Source organism: Cervus elaphus, chromosome 17 (genome assembly GCF_910594005.1).
Source record: "Cervus elaphus chromosome 17, mCerEla1.1, whole genome shotgun sequence".
Classification (NCBI taxonomy): domain Eukaryota; kingdom Metazoa; phylum Chordata; class Mammalia; order Artiodactyla; family Cervidae; genus Cervus; species Cervus elaphus.
Window position 1 is genome coordinate 1,698,651 of NC_057831.1, and position 20,306 is coordinate 1,718,956.

General features: G+C 36.5%; 1 protein-coding gene across 1 annotated transcript in view; it reads left to right on the forward strand.

Annotated features, from left to right (window-relative positions):
* Window positions 1-20,306, forward strand: part of MARCHF1 (membrane associated ring-CH-type finger 1) — a 1,121,888-nt gene that overhangs the window by 354,605 nt on the left and 746,977 nt on the right. Inside the window, exon 3 of the mRNA XM_043870936.1 lies at window positions 3,844-3,918. The gene's annotated coding sequence lies outside the window, so the exon portion shown is untranslated. The remainder of the gene's footprint in view (window positions 1-3,843; window positions 3,919-20,306) is intronic.

Below are 20,306 nucleotides of genomic sequence, written 5' to 3' on the forward strand. Positions count from 1 at the left end.
AATGTAATGTCTCTGTTTTTTAATATGTTGTCTAAGTTGGTCATAACTTTCCTTCCAAAGAGTAAGTGTCTTTTAATTTCATGGCTGCAATCACCATCTGCAGTGATTTTGGAGCCCAGAAAAGTAAAGTCAGTCACTGTTTCCACTGTTTCCTCATTTATTTGCCATGAAGTGATGGGATTGGATGCCATGATCTTAGTTTTCTGAATGTAAACATACTTACATAATGATTCATATCAGAATTAAAGCACCTTCCAAATTTAAATAAGAATTCAGCAATATTTTTATGCTGCAGTAAACAAAAAGCAAATAGTACAAACTACCATAAAATATATTAAATAAAGCCATTGCACTAACACCAGTGAGAGATTTTTTAATTGTATGAATATGCATACATGTATACATACATGCTAGATTAGATAAGTAGGTAGGTAGTTCAAGAAGATCAAATAAAAAATAAAAAGAGAATTATAGAAAAGTTGATGGATGTATCAGTTTGGATCTCTGTCTCTGCTTTAGAAGCACATGTTTTGATAGGTGTTCTAAGATCAATATTATATTTTGAGTATCAAACCTTTAGTTTATTAAACTTACTATTTCTTTGTAAATCCAAATAGAGTGATGTATATTGATCTTTCTACCCTGACAGAGCAATTTATCCCATTTATTGAAAGTTGGTCATAATAAATATGCACATCAACTATTTGGGATCAAACACTTATACTAAAAATATAAAATATAAATGTTTGCAATGAGTAGATACCCTGAGATGTGCTAGGCTTGATCTGAGAAAGCAATGAGTCTATGTTTTCAGTGAAACAATAATTTCATCTCTAACTTACATTCTCCCTCCCTCCTAAAGCATCTGCAACAGTCACAGGGAGTGGTTTCGAAGGCAAATCTCCTGTCTAATCATTATGTACCATCTGTTGATTAAATCTTGACATTGCCCCACTTCTGCCTAGACAATTTATTTCAAGAATAAGCTTATCTATTCAATTTTTTATTCTCTTAGTTATATCTCAGGATGTTCTTCAGTCACCATCAAAGGTATTTTTCATACCACTTCACAAAATGCTCAGATATATAAGAACCATGCTGGTGACCAGAGTTTAGTCTCAACCTCTCCTTTCCCCAGGTCCATCTCTTTATGTGAGCTTTGTTTGTTTGTTTGTTTTTTTCTCCTTTTCACTCTCTTTCCCTCTTTTCTCCCTCCCTTTCATTTCTCTTTTCTCTTTATTGTCCCTCTTTCCATATGACACAGAAAGAAGTAAATTTTGGCCAGGTGTCTATGAAAAAGCAAAGACATTACTTTGCCAACAAAGGTCCATCTAGTCAAAGCTATGGTTTTTCCACTATCATGTATGGATGTGAGAGTTGTACTATAAAGAAAACTGAGTGTTGAAGAATCAGTGCTTTTGAACTGTGGTGTTGGAGAAGACTCTTGAGAGTCCCTTGGAGTGCAAAGAGATCCAACCAGTCCATCCCAAAGGAGATCAGTCCTGGGTGTCCATTGGAAGGACTGATGTTGAAACTGAAAGTCCAATACTTTGGCCACCTGATGCGAAGAGCTGACTCATTGGAAAAGACCCTGATGCTGGGAAAGATTGAAGGTGGGAGAAGGGGATTACAGAGGATGAGATGGTTGGAAGGCATCACTGACTCAGTGGACATGAGTTTGAGTAAACTCCGGGAGTTGATGATGGACAGGGAGACCTGGCGTGCTGCAGTCCATGGGGTCGCAAAGAGTCGGACGCAACTGAGCAACTGAACTGAACTGATCTATGAAAATGGAAGACCAGCTGGAAAACCTAAAATGGTGAAACAAGTGACGTGAAGTAAAAGTTGCTCAGTCGTGTCTGACTCTTTGCGACCCCATGGACTATACAGTCCATGCAATTCTCCAGGCCAGAATACTGGAGTGGGTAGCCTTTCCCTTCTCCAGGGGATCTTCCCAACCCAGGGATCGAACTCAGGTCTCCCACACTGCAGGTGGATTCTTTACCAGTTGAGCCACAAGGGAAACCCAAAATGGTAAAGAAGCAGAATGTGTAATACTTATCTTGCTTATGCAATTAATGACAACATAACTTTTCTACGGTTTGCTAGCATTTCTTTTATTTTTTTCATTGTACTAATAGATCCATTGATATTTCACAATATTCTGTATTTGGAACTCAGATCTTAATGTCTCAATTTCATTTAGATTATCTGTATAAATGGTTATTTGAAACATGGAAAAATTTCAAGTTATTCAATTTAATTTAAACATATCTAATGTTAGCCATAATTAAAGCTAATGACAGTAATTGGACTATTTTGGGAAAAAAGAAGGATACTGTTCTTTAATTTATAACGATGCCATTTGTGATTGTTCGTGAATATTTGATTGCTAACACATTTTATTTAGAAGTATTTGAAAATGCACAATGTATAAGAAAATTAGTGTAAGTGTATATAATCACAGTGGCTTCTTTTTAGAATTGTATTGAAAAATGCAGGTTGAAGGAAATACTCCTTGGTCTATACACTATTCTATTGTGGAAACAGTTTTATTCCTGTTCTTGTTATTTCTCTAATTTTCTAACATTCTCTTTGTTATACAGAGTTTGAATTTGGTGTTTCTACCATGTGTGGTTACAATGTATTTCCAGTGGAAGCAGTTGACTTCCATAAACCAAATTATAATTCCGTTGGCATGCTCTTAGGGAAGTATTACACAACCTCTGCTCATACCTCTCCACTGCACAGTGATTCTATAAATAGATACAATGCTGATATGAAAATGACATATTTTATCTAAAGCTACAATGTTACTCTATGCACTCCTTGGAAAGATCAACAATAGCCTCTTTGACTGCAGTTTATTAAAAATACTACCTGATTAAGAAAAAATACTATCTGATGATCTTTCTTTCTAAAAATAAATAAGTAAATACAGAGAGATCTTAAAAGACTGACTGAAGACACTTCACTATATGGACAGTTGGCATTCTTAGCCCTTTCAGCCAAACAAAAGCTTCAATATTTTTTCATAAACATTTCACACTTTGTTTATTCTATTACTGAGTCCAGTTGTTTCCAGATTTTGTCTATTCTCAATAATACTGCTGTAAACATTCTTAAATACATCTTTTGAGGGAACACATATTAAAATCATCTTTGCCTTCTATTGGAGTGGACCCTATAACAAATAAGTGGTAGGATACTCATTACTGTGTTGTACCTGGGGATACAGAGACTGAATTATGTGGCTGGCGAATATTTCCTCTTGATGTGCTGCTTGAATATATAAAGATACCAAAGTGAAAGTTGCTTAGATTCACGCAGTATTCTCTTGCTTGTCCTTTAAGTGCCTCACCTTTTCATTTATCCTCAATATATTTAAGACATTCTATCAATTTCCAATTACTGTTATGAAACAGCTGTATCAAACTGCAGCCAGATATTCTCATCTTATCTTTTAGTTTGTCCTCTGTCTTTGGGGCTATAGCTCAGTGTCTTAGTTATTCAGCAGCACACAAATTATATAAACAGACTTCTTATGTCTTACACTGGAAGAGCTCGTTTTGAACTTTTTATTACAAAATAAAAATCCAACTGACTCTGCTTAATATAGTAAAGTATTTACACATTTTGAGACTGTTTGGAAAGTGATATAAATTCTTTCACATGATCTGAATATTGGTACAAATGGCATTCAGAACATTCCCTATTATAAAGACTTACAATTTGTACAAGCGGAATCTTTCCATTACACAATCTCAGTTTCCTTAAAGTTGTTTTATTTTCCTGTTTTAAAGTTCAGCCTTTAATTTTATTTATTTCAATTTTCTTTTTCAGAAAATATAATTAAGAAGAGTTCTGAGAGAATATCCTCATTTGTCCTGCTGTGATTAAACAAGGCTACTGTATTTTGTAAGTTCATCTATTTCGTCTTAGTAAAGAAAAGTTTCTGCTTCAGATAACCAGGCTTCTTTTTTTCTTTTAGAATTAGAGTTGAATTTTGATTTAGTAGAAGACTTAATTGATTTTATTTCATTTTTTAAAATTGTTATTCTTTTATTTTATATTCTTTTACCTAAATTTCATTCAATTTCAATGAATACTGAAAAGCACCTCCTTGTCTGATGAACTTTGCTTAACTGTATCTATTAGTCAATATTTTGATGACTTGTGATAAGAACTTTATCAGTTGGTGAGTTCATTTAAAAGGGCAGTATTCTCAGCAATAGTGATTTGGCCAGTGTGGATATATTGGTAATTATAATGTCCTGTATGTGACTGAAGAAATATTTTCAGTTTGATTTGTAACAACTACTTCTTGTAGCCTGATAAAGGTTATTGAATACTGACCATCTTTGGTTGTTACTAAACTTGGATTTTACATGCAAGGATTATCCATTATGATGTACGCTTTGTCTAACTCTTGTGCATTTTCCATAATACAAGGCAAACAAAAACTACTATGTGGAGTCATGAGTGACATTATATTGAATGTTTCCTGAACCTTCAAATTTACAACTTTTCTGATTATCTCATGATTGAGAATTTTACTATTTCAGTTTCTAAAATGCAATATAAAGCAAATAGACTTCTCCCTCTTTTACAAACTGCCTTCTGATATTGATACAAAATAGCCATCTTGCCTCTAGTTACTTTTCTGACTGACCCAGGAGACAGAGAGTGTACTACAACTCATATAATCTGGTATTTGCAGCTTCTTATTTTCTTGCCTGTCTTATGTTTCATTTTCATTGCTTTTTATTCAAGTAGACATTTCCACTAAATAAGATAAAATTTATGTGATGCCCCCCTGCAATAAATGTGTGAGAGGGTCAACTGGATGAAAAGATATATCTGGAGATCTGTAATAGTGGCACAATGGCCATTCCGAGTGCATTCAGTGGAGGTATTTTGTTGCCCAGTATTTTTAAGCAAGCTGAATTAATGCTGAGTATGGCCACATGAAAAACACACTCTAAAATAGATTTTATAAATGTATACAGTATTTAGGAAGGCATAAATTAGAAAGGTCTTGAAACTGGTGGAGAATCACTTACAAAAAACAGGAGGGAAGTTTTATAAACAAAATTACTAACACATCTCATGACAAAAAATAAGGATTATGTAGAACATTAACAAAAATCTTTATCTTAAATTTAAACTAATACACAGCAACTCCACTTTTATTCAAGTCCTATCCATTTATGTTATTATTTTTCTCAATGGAAATCATAGTTTTCCCCAAAACACACTGCATTTAATAAAAAGGGTAAATTTTCTATTTTTATTAAGGATTTCTCTATGCATTTCTTCCTCTTAAATTACATTTTTATCTTTAAATAGCAGTAGCATTGAGATGAGTCTCTACAATTTTATATTAATAAGAAATATTTGTTCAATATTTACTATGTATCAAGCCCTATGCATGAAAAATGGCAAAGAACAGTTTTGAATATGACCTTCACCATCTTATCAGGGTGAAATATATTTTCTATTAGGATTTCACAGAAGTTTTCTGTTCCCCAGTCACTACATCAGACCATGCACGACTAAGAAATCCAAGTTGGGAGATGTGTTGTTGCTATTGTTCAGTTGCTATGTCATTTCCAACTCTTTGTGACCCCATGGACAGTAGCACTCCATTCCACCACTCTAGTAACACTTCTCTGTCCACCACTATCTCAAAGAGTTTGCTGAAATTCATGTCCATTTTGGTGATGCTATTTAACCATCTCATCCTCTGCCACCCCCTTCTTGTTTTGCCCTCAATCTTTCCCAGAATCAAGGTCTTTTCCAGTGAGTCACCTCTTCTCATCAGGTGGCCAAAGTATTAAAGCTTCAGCTTCAGCATTAGTTCTTCAATGAATATTCAGGGTTTATTTCCTTTAGGATTGACTGATTTGATCTCCTTGCTGTTCAAAAGGGACTCTCAAGTGACTTCTCTAGTATTACAATTTGAAAGCATCAATTCTTTGTCACTCAGCCTTCTTTAAGTTTCAACACTGACATACATACATGACTACTGGGAAAACAATAGCTATGACTATATGGACCTTTGTTGGCAAAGTGTTGTCTCTGTTTTGTAATATGCTGTCTAGGTTTGTCATAGCTTTCCTTCCAAGGAGCAAGCATATTTTAATTTCATGGGTTCTGTCACTATCCACAGTGATTTTGGAGTCCAAGAAAAGAAATCTGTCACTGTTTCCACGTTTCCTCTTCTATTTGACCAGTAAGTGATAGGACTGGATGCCATGATCTTAGTTTACTGAATATTGAGATTCAAGCCATATTTCTCACTCTCATCTATCACCTTCATCAAGAGGCTCTTTAGTTCCTCTTCAGTTCAGTTCAGTTCAGTTCAGTCGCTCAGTCGTGTCCGACTCTTTGCGACCCCATGAATCACAGCATGCCAGGCCTCCCTGTCCATCACCAACTCCCGGAGTTTACTCAGACTCATGTCCATCGAGTGGGAGATGCCATCCAGCCATCTCATTCTCTGTCGTCCCCTTCTCTTCCTGCTCCCAATCCCTCCCAACATCAGGGTATTTTCCAGTGACTCAACTCTTCGCATGAGGTGGCCAAAGTATTGGAGTTTCAGCTTCAGCATCAGTCCTTCCAATGAACACCCGGGACTGATCTCCTTTAGGATGGACTGGTTGGATCTCCTTGCAGTCCAAGGGACTCTCAAGAGTCTTCTCCAACACCACAGGTCAAAAACATCAATTTTTCGGCACTCAGCCCTCTTTATAGTCCAACTCTCACATCCATACGTGACCACTGGAAAAATCATAGCCTTGACTAGACGGACCTTTGTTGGCATAATGTCTCTGCTTTTGAATATGCTATCTAGGTTGGTCATCACTTTCCTTCCAAGGAGTAAGCATCTTTTAATTTCATGGCTGCAGTCACCATCTGCAGTGATTTTGGAGCCCAAAAAATAAAGTCTTACACTGTTTCTACTGTCTCCCCATCTATTTCCCATGAAGTGAAGGGACCAGATGCCATGATGGTAGTTTTCTGAATGTTGAGCTTTAAGACAACTTTTTCACTCTCCTCTTTCACTTTCATCAAGAGGCTTTTTAGTTCCTCCTCACTTTCTGCCATGAGCATGGTGTCATTTGCATATCTGAGGTTATTAATATTTCTCTTGGCAATCTTGATTCCAGCTTGTGCTTCTTCCAACCCAGCTTTTCTCATGATGTACTCTGCATATAAGTTAAATAAGCAGGGTGACAATATACAGCCTTGACATACTCCTTTTCCTATTTGGAACCAGTCTGTTGTTCTACGTCCAGTTCTAACTGTTGCTTCCGACCTGCATATAGGTTTCTCAAGCGGTGGTCCTCTTCACTTTCTGCCAATAGAGTGGCATCATCTTCATATCTGAGGTCACTGATATTTCTCCCAGCAATCTTGGTTACAGCTTGTGATTTATCTAGCCCAGCATTTCTCATGATATACTCTGCATATAAGTTAAATAAACAGGGTGACAATACACAGCTTTGACATACTCCTTTCCCAATTTTGAATCAGTCTGTTGTTCCATGTCTGTTTCTCACTATTGCTTCCTGACCCACACAAAGGTTTCTCTGGAGGCAGGTAAGGTGGTTTGATATTCCCATTCCTTTAAGAATTTTCCACATTTCATTGTGATCCACACAGTCAAAAGCTTCAGCAGTCAGTGAAGCATAAGTAGATGTTTTTCTAGAATCCCTTTGCTTTCTCAATGATACAACAAATGTTGGCAATTTGATCTCTGGTTCCTCTGCCTTTTTTAAACCCAGCCTATTCTGAAAGTTCTTGGTTCACGTAGTACTGAAGCCTAACTTGAAGGATTTTGAGCATAACCTTGTAGCATGTGAAATGAGCACAATTGTATGGTAGTTTGAAATTATTTGGCAGCTCCCTTCTTTGGGATTGGAATGAAAACTGACCTTTTCCAGCCTTGTGGCCACTGCTGATGTTTTCCAGTTTGGAGCTACAGAGTTATTACTAGAACTTAGGTTTGTTAGAAAGAATTTTAAGATCAGGAACAAATATGTTCTTGGCTTGGTCAAACACTTCTTGATTGCTCTGAATACTTGTGGTCTATTCAGCAATGAAGAGTCTGGAATGTGCAGAGAAGGTAGAAAAATCATGATTATATATTCTCAGTAATAGAATCATAGTATCTCTGATGAAAATTTTAAAGAAGTAGAATGGCTTCACTTGAAAAAAGAAAGCATAGTGAAATAACTGAATATTATTCTTCAATGTATATGAAGAAATATTACAAAAATTATTTATTTGGAGTGATTAAAAAAATAAAAGTACAATAAACCTGTTTTTATTAATAGTGAGAATTTCCATGCTGAGAGAATGTTTAAGCACTAGAACCACCACAGACATAACTTTGAAAAACCCTTATTTTGAAACACTTTTCAAACAACACAGATCTTACTTTGCATAGACTATCTGAGGGAAAAAATGCTAATTCAGCATGAAATTTTCCAAACCTAGGATTATATGATCATACATTAGTTACTGCTTTACATTCTGTAGTAGATCATTAGCGTCAATCAACAATGGCTTTGCTTTTCTAAGATCATACAGAGGAGGAAGCTAACTGGTTTAGCAAAATATCTCCTACTCAACTATGACCATTTGAATAACTGTCGGTTCCCTGATGGAGAATTAATATAGTTTTCTCTAAAGATGTGAAGGATAATCAAAGTGGACCCTCTGCCTTTGGAATGATAACTTCCCTGGGAGCTCTACTAATTTCATATGGCTGAAATTCATCCAAACAGATGTTTTAATGAGCACATTATAAAAATAAGATCTATCTTTCTGCTGTCCATTATAGCTCTTCCCTTGCAGTATCTATCAACAGAGACTATTTTTTTTTTTTTTGGTAGTTTAGATCATGAATGTTTCTAGCCTAGAAATCACTCTATCTTCTGTCTTATACTAGTTATTTCATAGACTTTCATTTTCAAGAAATTCAATAGAGATAAAATCATGCAAATAAAAACCACAATGAGGTACCATTTCATGCTGGTCAGAATGGCTGCTATCAAAAATTCTACAAACAATAAATGCTGGAGAGGGTGTGGAGAAAAGGAGACCATCTTACACTGTTGGTGGGAATGCAAACTAGTACAGCCACAATGGAGAATAGTGTGGAGATTCCTTTAAAAAACTGGAAATAGAACTGCCATATGACCTAGCAATCCCACTGCTGGGCATACACACTGAGGAAACCAGAACTGAAAGAGACACATGTACCCCAGTGTTCATCACAGCACTGTTTACAATAGCTAGGACATGGGAGCAACCTAGATGTCCATTGGCAGGAGAATGGGTAAGAAAGCTGCAGTGCATGTACACAATGGAATATTATTCAGCTATTAAAAAGAAAGTATTTGAATCAGTTCTAATGAGGTGGATGAAACTGGAGCTTATTATACAGAGTGAAGTAAGTCAAAAAGAAAAACATCAATACAGTATATTAACACATATATATATGGAATTTAGAAAGATGGTAACAATGACCCTATATGCAAGATAGCAAAGGAGACACAGAGACAAAGAACAGACTTTTGGACTCTGTGGGAGAAAGCAAGGGTGGGATGATTTGAGAGAATAGCATTGAAACATGTATTACCATATGTAGAGTAGATCGCCAGTCCAGGTTTGATGCATGAGACAAAGCGCTCAGGGCTGGTGCTCTGGGATGACCCTGAGGGATGAGATGAGGAGGGAGGTGGGAGGGAGGTTCAGGATGGGGAACTGATGTACACCCACGGCTGATTCATGTGAATGTATGGCAAAAACCATTGCAATATTGTAAAGTAATTAGCCTCCAATTAAAATTAATTAATTAATTTAAAAATCAGCTTTATGTTTTTATTTCAATGAAAAAAATAATTCAAGCAAATAAATATTTGTTCTAAGAACTGTGTGAAACATAGGAAAAGATCAAAAGATGACCATTTATTTCAAATGACTAGTCTCATTTTGAAGAAAAATCAATTATATACAAATTAAATGTACGAATAAAGCCAGAAGAAAACACAGGTTCTGTTATAACCCTCTGACTTCCTGAAATATTTTAAGTCTATCCTTTGTATGCCACATACATGGTTAAAGAGATGCAGAAAGGAACAATGAATTAATGAATAAAGTGCCGCAGTTATTCAAGAGAGTCTATGTAACTAAATCTGAGAAATGAAATACAGGGAAAACTAAAGGACTCACATCACATACAGTATAAAGTAAAAACAGACTTGGCTTAAGAATTTATTTAGGATGTAATGATAAATTCCAACTTTTAAAGGTCTTGGAAAGCAAATTTTATAAAAGAGTAGTGAGCAGGAAAGCTAAGAAGGTCAGATTAGTCTAAGCCGGGAAGGGTCTTAACTCCATGCTGGGCAGCCTGCATTTTATTCAGTGGGAAGGTTAGTCACCAGAGACATTTCACTGAAATCATCTCCTAGTCAATTCCTGAATACCTGACAAGGGAAAAAGGGTGAGAAAAATAAAAAATAATGTCATACTTTTAACTCTGAATAACTGGAAAAAAATGTGCTATGGGAGATGGAAACATGAAAATTAATAGATTAGGGGGAAGAGGGCAGTTTGCATGGTTGATGCAGGAAGTGAAATTTTCCAATTTTTGTAACAGCCTCATCTTGTTTCCCAAAAGTGTCTCATCTCCACCCACATTTTTATTTCAAGCCTATTCCTTTTGCTTTTAATGTTATTGGAAACTTTGATACTAAAACAAATATATCATTTTTATTCACATTTACTTTATACTGTTACTGTACCTCTAGTCTATCTGAAGTGAATAAACCTAGAAGTGAAGGTTTAAGTGAATAAACCTAGAAGTTCTTGAAGTGATAAAAGAATTGTTCATTCATTTTGGAGTAGTTTTTATTCACATGAAATCCAGAGTTGACATTCAGGAGTAATCTGAACAGTTTGTTTTATAACAATGGGGACATTGTAGAAAGAAAATGGATTTGATTCCATGTTCCACTGACAAAGATTCTTCTCACTTTCCTGAAAGAGAAAAACATTTGGTCACAAAGAGATAGTTATGAGGTGGAGGCCTAGTAATTTCATGGGTTAATTTGCACACTCACTAATAAACATCTATTTATGATGTGGCTGGAAAGCACTTTATATAAGTGCTTCTCTGAGGAAGACAAAACTGTGCTTGTCCTGACATTTTAAAAGTTTATTTAGCCATCTGTATGTCTTCTTTGGAGAAATGTCTGTTTAGATCTTTGGCCCATTTTTTGACTGGGTCATTTGTTTTTCTGGAATTGAGCTGTAGGAGTTGCTTGTATATTTTTGAGATTAATCCTTTGTCTGTTTCTTTATTTGCTATTATTTTCTCCCATTCTGAAGGCTGTCTTTTCACCTTGCTTATAGTTTCCTTTGTTGTGCAAAAGCTTCTAAGTTTAATTAGGTCCCATTTGTTTATTTTTGCTTTTATTTCCAATATTCTGGGATGTGGGTCATAGAGGATCTTGCTGTGATTTATGTCGGAGAGTGTTTTATCTATGTTTTCCTCTAGGAGTTTTATAGTTTCTGGTCTTACATTTAGATCTTTAATCCATTTTGAGTTTATTTTTGTGTATGGTGTTAGAAAGTGTTGTAGTTTCATTTTTTTACAAGTGGTTGACCATGTCAATGTATGGCAAAAAACACTACAATATTGTAAAGTAATTAGCCTCCAACTAATAAAAATAAATGAAAAAAATAAACAAAAAATAAATAAAGGTTTATTTAGATATTTAAACAATATTTGTAAAAATGTACATAGTGTATATGAGAGTAGAACAGATGGTATAGATACCTTCTGAAGGAAGTTGACATAAAAGAATGAAAAGCAACTTCAGTTCAGTTCAGTCACTCAGTCGTGTCCAACTCTTTTCAACCCCATGGACTGCAGCACGCCCAGCTTCCCTGTCCATCACCAAATTTCTGGTGCTTGCTCAAACTCATGTCCCTCCAGTCAGTGATGCCATCCAACCATCTCATCCTCTGCTGTCCCTTCTCCTCCTGCCTTCAATCTTTCCCAGCATCAGGGTCTTTTCTAGTGAGTCAGTTCTTTACATCAGGTAGCCAAAGTATTGGTGCTTCAATTCAGCATCAGTCTTTCTAATGAATAGTCAGGTTTGATTTCCTTTAGGATTGACTGGTTTGATCTCCTTGCAGTCCACAGGATACTCAAGAATCTTCTTCAACACCACAATTCAAAAGATTAATTTTTTTATTCTAAATTATTTTTTACTAATACTTAGGGAAATAATAAGTTGATTTTCAAAAGTATCATTTATGTTTTTGATGCTTTTGAAAAGAAACAATATTTCCCTAAGTATTAGTAAAAAATAATTTAGAATTAAAATATTTATTAGTGAGTTTTCAAGAGGATTATGAAGAATAGGGAGATGGATACATGTGGATTCTTGTGGGGCCTCTGCTGCCAGTTGTGAGAGACTGGAATCAATAACAATGATTTTAGCAAGACAAACTAATTTCTTATAATCTATTCTTCATCAGTTTCTACCATTCTACTTTTAACATATATTTTTAATCTTATTGTTGTCAAGTCACCCAGTCATATCTGACTCTTCACAACCCCATGAACTGTAGCACAGAGGCCTTCCTGTCCACCATCTCCCAATGTTTGCCCAAGTTCATGTCCATTGCATCAGTGATGCCACGCAGCCATCTCATCCTCTAATGATCTCTTCTTCTTCTGCCCTCAGTCTTTCCCAGAATCAGGGACTTTTCCAATAATCAGCTGTTCTCATCAGATGATCAAAATACTGGAGCTTCCACATCAGCATCATTCCTTTCAATATTCAGAGTATTCAAGGTTGATTTCTTTTAATATTGACTGGTTTTATCTCCTTTCTGTCCAAGAGACTTTCAGGAGTCTTCTCCAATGACACAGTTTGAATATCATTAAATTTTTCTGATTTAAAAGTCATTTGATGACTGGAAAGAAAAATATAACATATGAGCCCAAACCCAGTGATAAAAATGAACTGAGCACAGAATTGGACTGAAGACTTTTTAAATCAATCAATTCAGTTCCTCAGTCATGTCCGACATTTTGCAACCCCATGAACTGAAGCACACCAGCCTGGCTGTCCATTGCCAACTCCCAGAGTTTGCTCAAACTCATGTCCATTGAGTCAGTGACGCCATCCAACTATCTCATCCTCTGTCATTCCCTTCTCCTCCTGCCTTCAATCTTTCCCAGCATAGGGGTCTCTCCAATGAGTCAGTTCTTCACATCAGGTGGCCAAAGTATTGGAGTTTCAGCTTCAATCAGTCCTTCCAATGAATATTTAGGTCTGATTTCCTTTAGGATTGACTAAAGGAAACTTTAGGAGACTTTTTATGTCCAAACAAAACAAGTATGTTGTGTATAGCTTTAGACTGTTAACCTAACCTTGTCTAAACAAAGAAAGGATAGCAGTTCATTGAGAGAATCATCTTTCTTCCCCATGTGTCATAAGGATGCTTACACAATTAAATTACATAATGACATATATTCTCAGCAGCAACTTTGTAAAATATATGAAAAGTCTTCCACATATGGTTGGTTGTTTCCTGTATAAGCCTCTGGTAGACACCTTGAACAAAACTTAAATGCAATTATACAAGGAAATAAAGTGGTTATGGTAGCTTTCTGATTATCAAGAAACACTGGAAAGAAGCCTGAAGTATTGTGAAGGAGTAAGTAGTTAACAGCTTAGACAATTATCTTAGAAAAATATCAACTATCTAAGCAAGTTTAAGGTAGTGGTTTTATGGTAATAATTAAGTGAAGTTCTAGTGAGAGTCTGAAGGGCAGGAATTCTTCATTACTTTCTGAAAAAGCACCTCTATGCTCTAGAGGTCAGCCATGTTGTAAACAAGATGTTTCACTGTGAAAATTAAAACTTGTTAATTCATTCACTTAGGCAACACATACTATTTGGTAGTATATATTGTTGGCCATTCTATTCATCACCAGAAGTTGAGGCACCCCTGTGCAGTATGAAAATTTTTGTCTGGAAGGAATTTTATAAATGGGTAAAAGATTGTTTAAAGGAAATCTAGAAGTTTTATATGTCTTTGTCTTAAAGATCTGACATAAGATCTTGAAGATATATTACATACCATCAACACAGTAAAACCTGTTTACTCTCTTAAGGACTTTAATCTGACTGAAATTCCATGGTCATGAATCTGATAGTTAATTCAGTGTCCAAGTAGAGTGATGGAAGTGTGTGCATTTCACCTGCTCTTTATTTCTTTCTCTCTGTTTCATACCAGAGAGTTATGACCCTTTAGTCTTTTGTAGTAAAGCTCTGAATGCCTCTAAATGAGAAAACATTGTTATGTAACATAAGTACAAGTGGGTAAGTATAAAAATCAGAAGTCTCTAAAAGGAAAATTCATTTCTTTCTAGTTAGAGACTAGCATATAGACTAGAGATAAATATAGTAAGCATCAATTCTAAAAGTAATAAAATTTTATTCATTATTCCTTCTCATCAGCTGTACCAATAGTCTTTGTTAATTAACAGAAAGACACATCTCTTCTTTGTTCACAATTACAATCAACTGCATAATTGGGCATCTATGAGACACACTACTAAATATATAAAATAGATAACCAACAAAGACCTAGTGTATAGAACAGGTAACTATACTCAATATCTTGCAATAACCTATAATAGAATATAATAACTACATAATTATATATATATACATGCACACATATATAATAGAATCACTTTGCTCTACACCTGAAACTACATTATAAATCAAATATATTCCAATGTTTTTAAATTAACTAAAAGAAAATCAACAGAATAAAAAAAAATAAGTTCTTTATTTTTTATTGCCTTCTAAAAATTCACACAATATGGACACACAAATTGCTGATATTGTAGCCCCAGAAACAATATTGACAAAATTTCCTTTTAAATAATTTATTCATTTAAAAATACTTTCTTTAAGTGTGACAAACTCTAATTTGCTTCCTCTGCATAATAAACCAATGAGACTTTATATTTCATCTGTCTTAACATCCACATTAATCAATTCACCTTCAGTCCTGCTTTAAACTTGATATTGAATAGGGTTTTATACATCATTGCTTCTTAGTATGCCTCAGGTGATTGGCCCTATCTACTGCAATAACTTATATAATACTTCTCTGAGAAATTCAGAGGGAATCTCTCAAGGAATAGATCTTGTCTCAAACTCATTTTGTTTCAGTGGAGTCATTATCAACATTGAAGATGTTTTGACAAAGAAATGTATGAAATCCCAGAAATTGAAAATGAAGTTTTTATACAAAACCAACAGACATTTAGTATTATTTCATGTAGCCTCAAATTTCCTTAACATTAATGTTATACTTTCTAACATTAAATAAATGAAAATTAGCTCCTTGCAAATTTATGTATAACAGAATAGTACATAAATGTCAATCTACTGAGATATTCTGATTTTTCTAGACAGTTATTCTACCTTTGCTAACTCTCTGAATCTTCTGTGGATTAAAGATCATGTACCTTTTCAATATTGCTTAAAATCCTGGTTTCAGAGTTCTGTTCTATTTTGGGGAGACTGTGAATCAGAGCCTTTTCAATGGTGACAAACACAGGTGTTTGTGTGTTGAAGGTTCTCTACACAAAGCCAACATTGGTGATATTTCAAATGCTAAGTTTGGAAATGGATGTCTTTTCTGCTTTGTAATGGTACAGAAAATTCTACATCATTTGGAGCCAAAAGGAGGGAAATTTGACTCCAAATGATGTAGAGGTTTCTGTACTTTTCCAAGGATTAGTTTGAGTGGTTCCTCAGTGTTGTTAGTCTGGAGACAAAATGGCCATGTGTTTAAATACATTACTCCTTATGTTCATAGTCAGATAAGAGATAGGAAAGTAGAAAACCTGCCTCAACTATGAAAAACAAAACAAAACAAAACAGAAACCAGTCAAAACAATTTTGCAGTGCATTCAGATCTTGACCTAAGCATGTCACTCTCATATGATTGAACAGAGAATGCAAACCTCTCCATTCTGAGATGGCTGGGGATGCATCCCTGTGTACTGCTGCTGCTTTTCTGCCACTTGGGCCATGACACCAAAACCCACGTTAAATTCTTAAAAACAAACAAACAAACAAACAAAAACAACCCAAAAAACAATTCTAGAGTAAGATTGAATTTTACACCACAGGATAAGATCGAAGTGTATAATGAACATACCTAGAAGAAGAATTAAATTATTCTCTTGAATTCAGTCATGGCACTTTAGGACTGCTCTGCAATTATTCTTTTTCACCCTTAGAAACAAACACTTCCTGGAACTTTTTTTTTTCTTTAATGTGGACCATTTAAAAAATCTTTATTGAACTTTTCACAATATTGCTTCTGTTTTCTTCTTCGGTACATTGGAAGGTGAAGACTGAAACACTAAATGGCCAGGAAAGTCCCTTCCTGGTACAATTTTCTGTTTGTTTGTTTGTTTCCTTTTCTTCTCTCCATTTCAGGGTTGTCTTCCTGACATATCCTAGCCTGAAACTATCAGATGTGTGATATGTGATAAAATATGTAACTAAACTGTGATTAAATTGTTTTATTGTCAAGTTAACTTACATAGCCTTCTCAACCTGAAAATGTCAGCCAGTACCTACTTTTGAAGTTAGACTAAATGTTAGCTAATTTAATTGACCTTATAGTTCAATTCAGTTCAGTCACTCAGTCATGTCCAACTCTTTGCAACCGCATGGACTGCAGCATACCAGGCTTCTCTGTCCATCACCAACTCCCAGAGCATTCTCAAAGTCACGTCCATTGAGTTGGTGATGCCATCCAACCATCTCATTCTCTGTCTTCCCCTTCTCCTCGTGCCTTCAATCTTTCCCAACATCTGGGTCTTTATAAATGAGTCAGTTCTTCGTGTCAGGTGGTCAAAATATTGGAATTTCAGCTTCAGCATCAGTCCTTCCAATGCATATTCAGGACTGATTTCCTTTAGGATGGACTGGCTTGATCTCCTTGCAACCCAAGGGGCTCTTAAGAGTTTTCTCCAATACCATAGTTCAAAAACATCAATTCTTTGGTACTCAGCCTTCTTTATGGCCCAGCTCTCACATCCATACAAGATTACTGGAAAAACCATAGCTTTGACTATATGGACCTTTGTCAGTAAATTAATGGCTCTGCTTTTTAATATGCTGTCTAGGTTGGTCATAGTTATCACCTTATAGATGTCATTCAGGAGACCTTATAGTGGCTTATGATAGTATGAAAATTTGTTTTAAAAAAGGGTTTCTTAATATAATTATGTCCTATATCAGTTAGTATTCAGTCATAGAGGTTGAAAAATTAAAAAAAAAAAAAGTATATATTTATTTTAAGAGCTTTTAATAAGAATTTACATAATTGTAGGAGCTGGTTAATAAATATCATTAGGGTCACTATCTTTGCATATGATTCTAGAGTTTAAATCCACAGGGCAAGCATCTGGGACAGGAGATGGATGTAAAGTGGGAAAGAGCAACCATAACTCACAAGCATCTGCTGAAACCAAGTGAAATGGGTTGGAAGTCATGCTAGTTCATACTTTTCAATGCTTTCAACCTTGGTAATATAGGTGTCTTTCAGGAGAAGCTGAGGCCCATCATGATCACAGAACTAAATACATAGATGGTCCAGAAGAGGTTAAAGGAGGATGAACAGATAAGAAGTGCTATGTATGATCTGCAGAGGCAACTGATGACTCTGCTCATACTTCCCAATAAGAAACAGCATGGAGGAGAACAAGATGGTGGAGGAGTAGGTGGACAGAGTACCTCTCTTTTCATGGATACTTCAGGAATACATCTTCAGAAACAGAAGTGCATGTAGAACACCAGCTGAGAGCAGACAGGAATAATTGACCAGCAGAAAAGAATATAGAATCATGCAAAATTTGGTAGGATGAAGGAACTAGGGGGAAAGCAGGAGTGTTAGTAGGACTGGACCTGCCCCCGTGGGTGGGGGAACTGAAGGAGGGGTCCACACCCCACATCAAGGCAACTGTCTGAATCAGAGGAGAAACATTTAAGGCTGTGAATGAAACAGTTGATCTGTGGCAATGTAAATGGAATGAGAATCAGACAGTCCTTGCACAGCCATACATATCCCAGACAGGAATGCTGGCCCCCTGAAAGGTGCAGTGGCTGGGAGTTTGAGTTTAGGGATTGTGGAGCAATCCCTGGGCGAGGGCTGATGTTGACTGCAGAGAGATGAATTGAGGGGATGTGAGGAAAGAGATTGTGGTGGGAAATGCTGGTGGAGGAAAGCCAGGCAGCCATGGAAGCAAGGGGATCCTGCTGAGTCATGAGTAGGGGGTGGAGCCATCACCATAGCCTCTCTCTCCCCACACGCCATAATTGGCAGCTGAGCAATAGAGAGGCTGGGCCATCAAATGCCTGATGCACTGAACTACAGAGTAGGACCCCTCCCCCCAGGATGCTATTTAAGTGACTGATGCCCCAAACTACAAAGAAGGACCCCACCCACGGTGCCCCTTTAAGTCCCTGACGCTTCCATCTACAGAGTAGGATCCCAGCCAGAGGGACCCTCTACGTGCCTGAAGCACCGAACAACAGAGAAGGATCCCAGGTAAGGGAGTCCTCTAAGTGCCTGAATGGGCAGAGTTATGGAGAAAGACTGGCCAAAGAGGCCTTCTAATCACCAGTTACAAGAGGCTCAAAAAAAGACGCTATAGGGCCACAGCTCCAGCGGTGGAGGCAGGCTGTGTCCCTGCACACCATGCACCTCCAGGGTCCCTGCAAGTCAAGCAGCTTCACCACCTTCAAGCTCAGCTCTCACTGGGGCCGAGGTGCCACAGGCAAAAACGTCCTGCGTTTATGCACGCAGGGTTGCTTTGGTCGTGTCCAACTCTTTTTGACCCTGCAGACAATGAACTGCCATGCTTTCTCCATCAGGGAGAGGTGTTATCCAGGTAAGAATACTGGAGTGTATTGGCCAATATTGGTTGCCGTGCCCCTTTAGGGCACTGTATTTCCTTCTTCCTTAGCTGCCAACCCCCTGAGTACCTGGTGCTGCCAGAACCCCTGTGACCCAAGCAGCTGCACCACCTCCACACCTGGCCCTCACAGGAGCAAACCCAACCCTCCAGGGCAGCCTCAGGAGCGAACTCCAGTGGACGACCCACATGCAGAGGTGGAAATAAAACCACAAGTGAAACCCAGGGGCAGTGTGGCTAAGGAAGAAGACCCAAAACCTTCCCACAAGCTGTACAAGCTGCAGGTTAAATCCACATGGTCAACTAGGCAGACACTGTGTCTATGGAATATATAAGAGGACATTGAGTGCTCCCACAAAAGAAAAGGCACTAGTTCTGATAGCTGTGGACGTTGGAGGCAAGAACACACAGGGGTAGGACCAGATTAGAATCTGAGCTGCCCCCACAGCAGGTCCAGAGATCAGCACAGTGTTGGGGGGCATCCTAGGGAGTGAGGTGGACTGTGACTCCCAGCGAGGGAAAGGACTCTGACAGCAGTGACTCAAGACTCAGTCACACTTTTTATTGTTGTTATAAACCTCTGCCTCTATGTTGGGCATTTGCAGCTCTGTGGAATTTTCCTTTACTTATTTATTATTTTTTTATATTTAATTTTTAAACCTATTAATAATTTTTCGATTATTTTACTCCTTTGCTTTTTCTACTTTTATTTTCCCCTTGCAGTTATTCTTTAACATATACAAATCTTCTTTATCTACCTCTATTTAACTTTGCATATCTATTCTTTCTTTCTTTTCTTTCTCCCCTTTCCTCTCAATACATTTGTTAGTTTTATATTTATTGCTTTATTCCCCAATTGACACCTTGCTTTAATTTTGGTTTTGAGTTTGTGCTTTAGCAAAGTGGTTTTATTCTAGTAGATATAATTTTTGGTTTCTTTTATTTGCCAGGTCAATCAATTGTACTTTATTTTTGTTGGACTGTTTTGATTTTATTTATAGGTGTTTATGTATATTTGTATATTCAATCACACTTTTTATTGTTGTCATAAACCTCTGCCTCTACATTAGGCCTTTGCAGTTCTGAGTTTTCATTCCCCCTCCCTATTTTTTTCTTTATTCTATCATTTTTTTCTGTTCTCTTTTTTATCACTTTGATTTTTTAAACCTATTATGTATTTTTTCTATATTTATTCCTTTGTTTGCCTTTCCTACTGTTCTTTTCCCCTTGCAGTTAATATTTAATGTATATAAATATT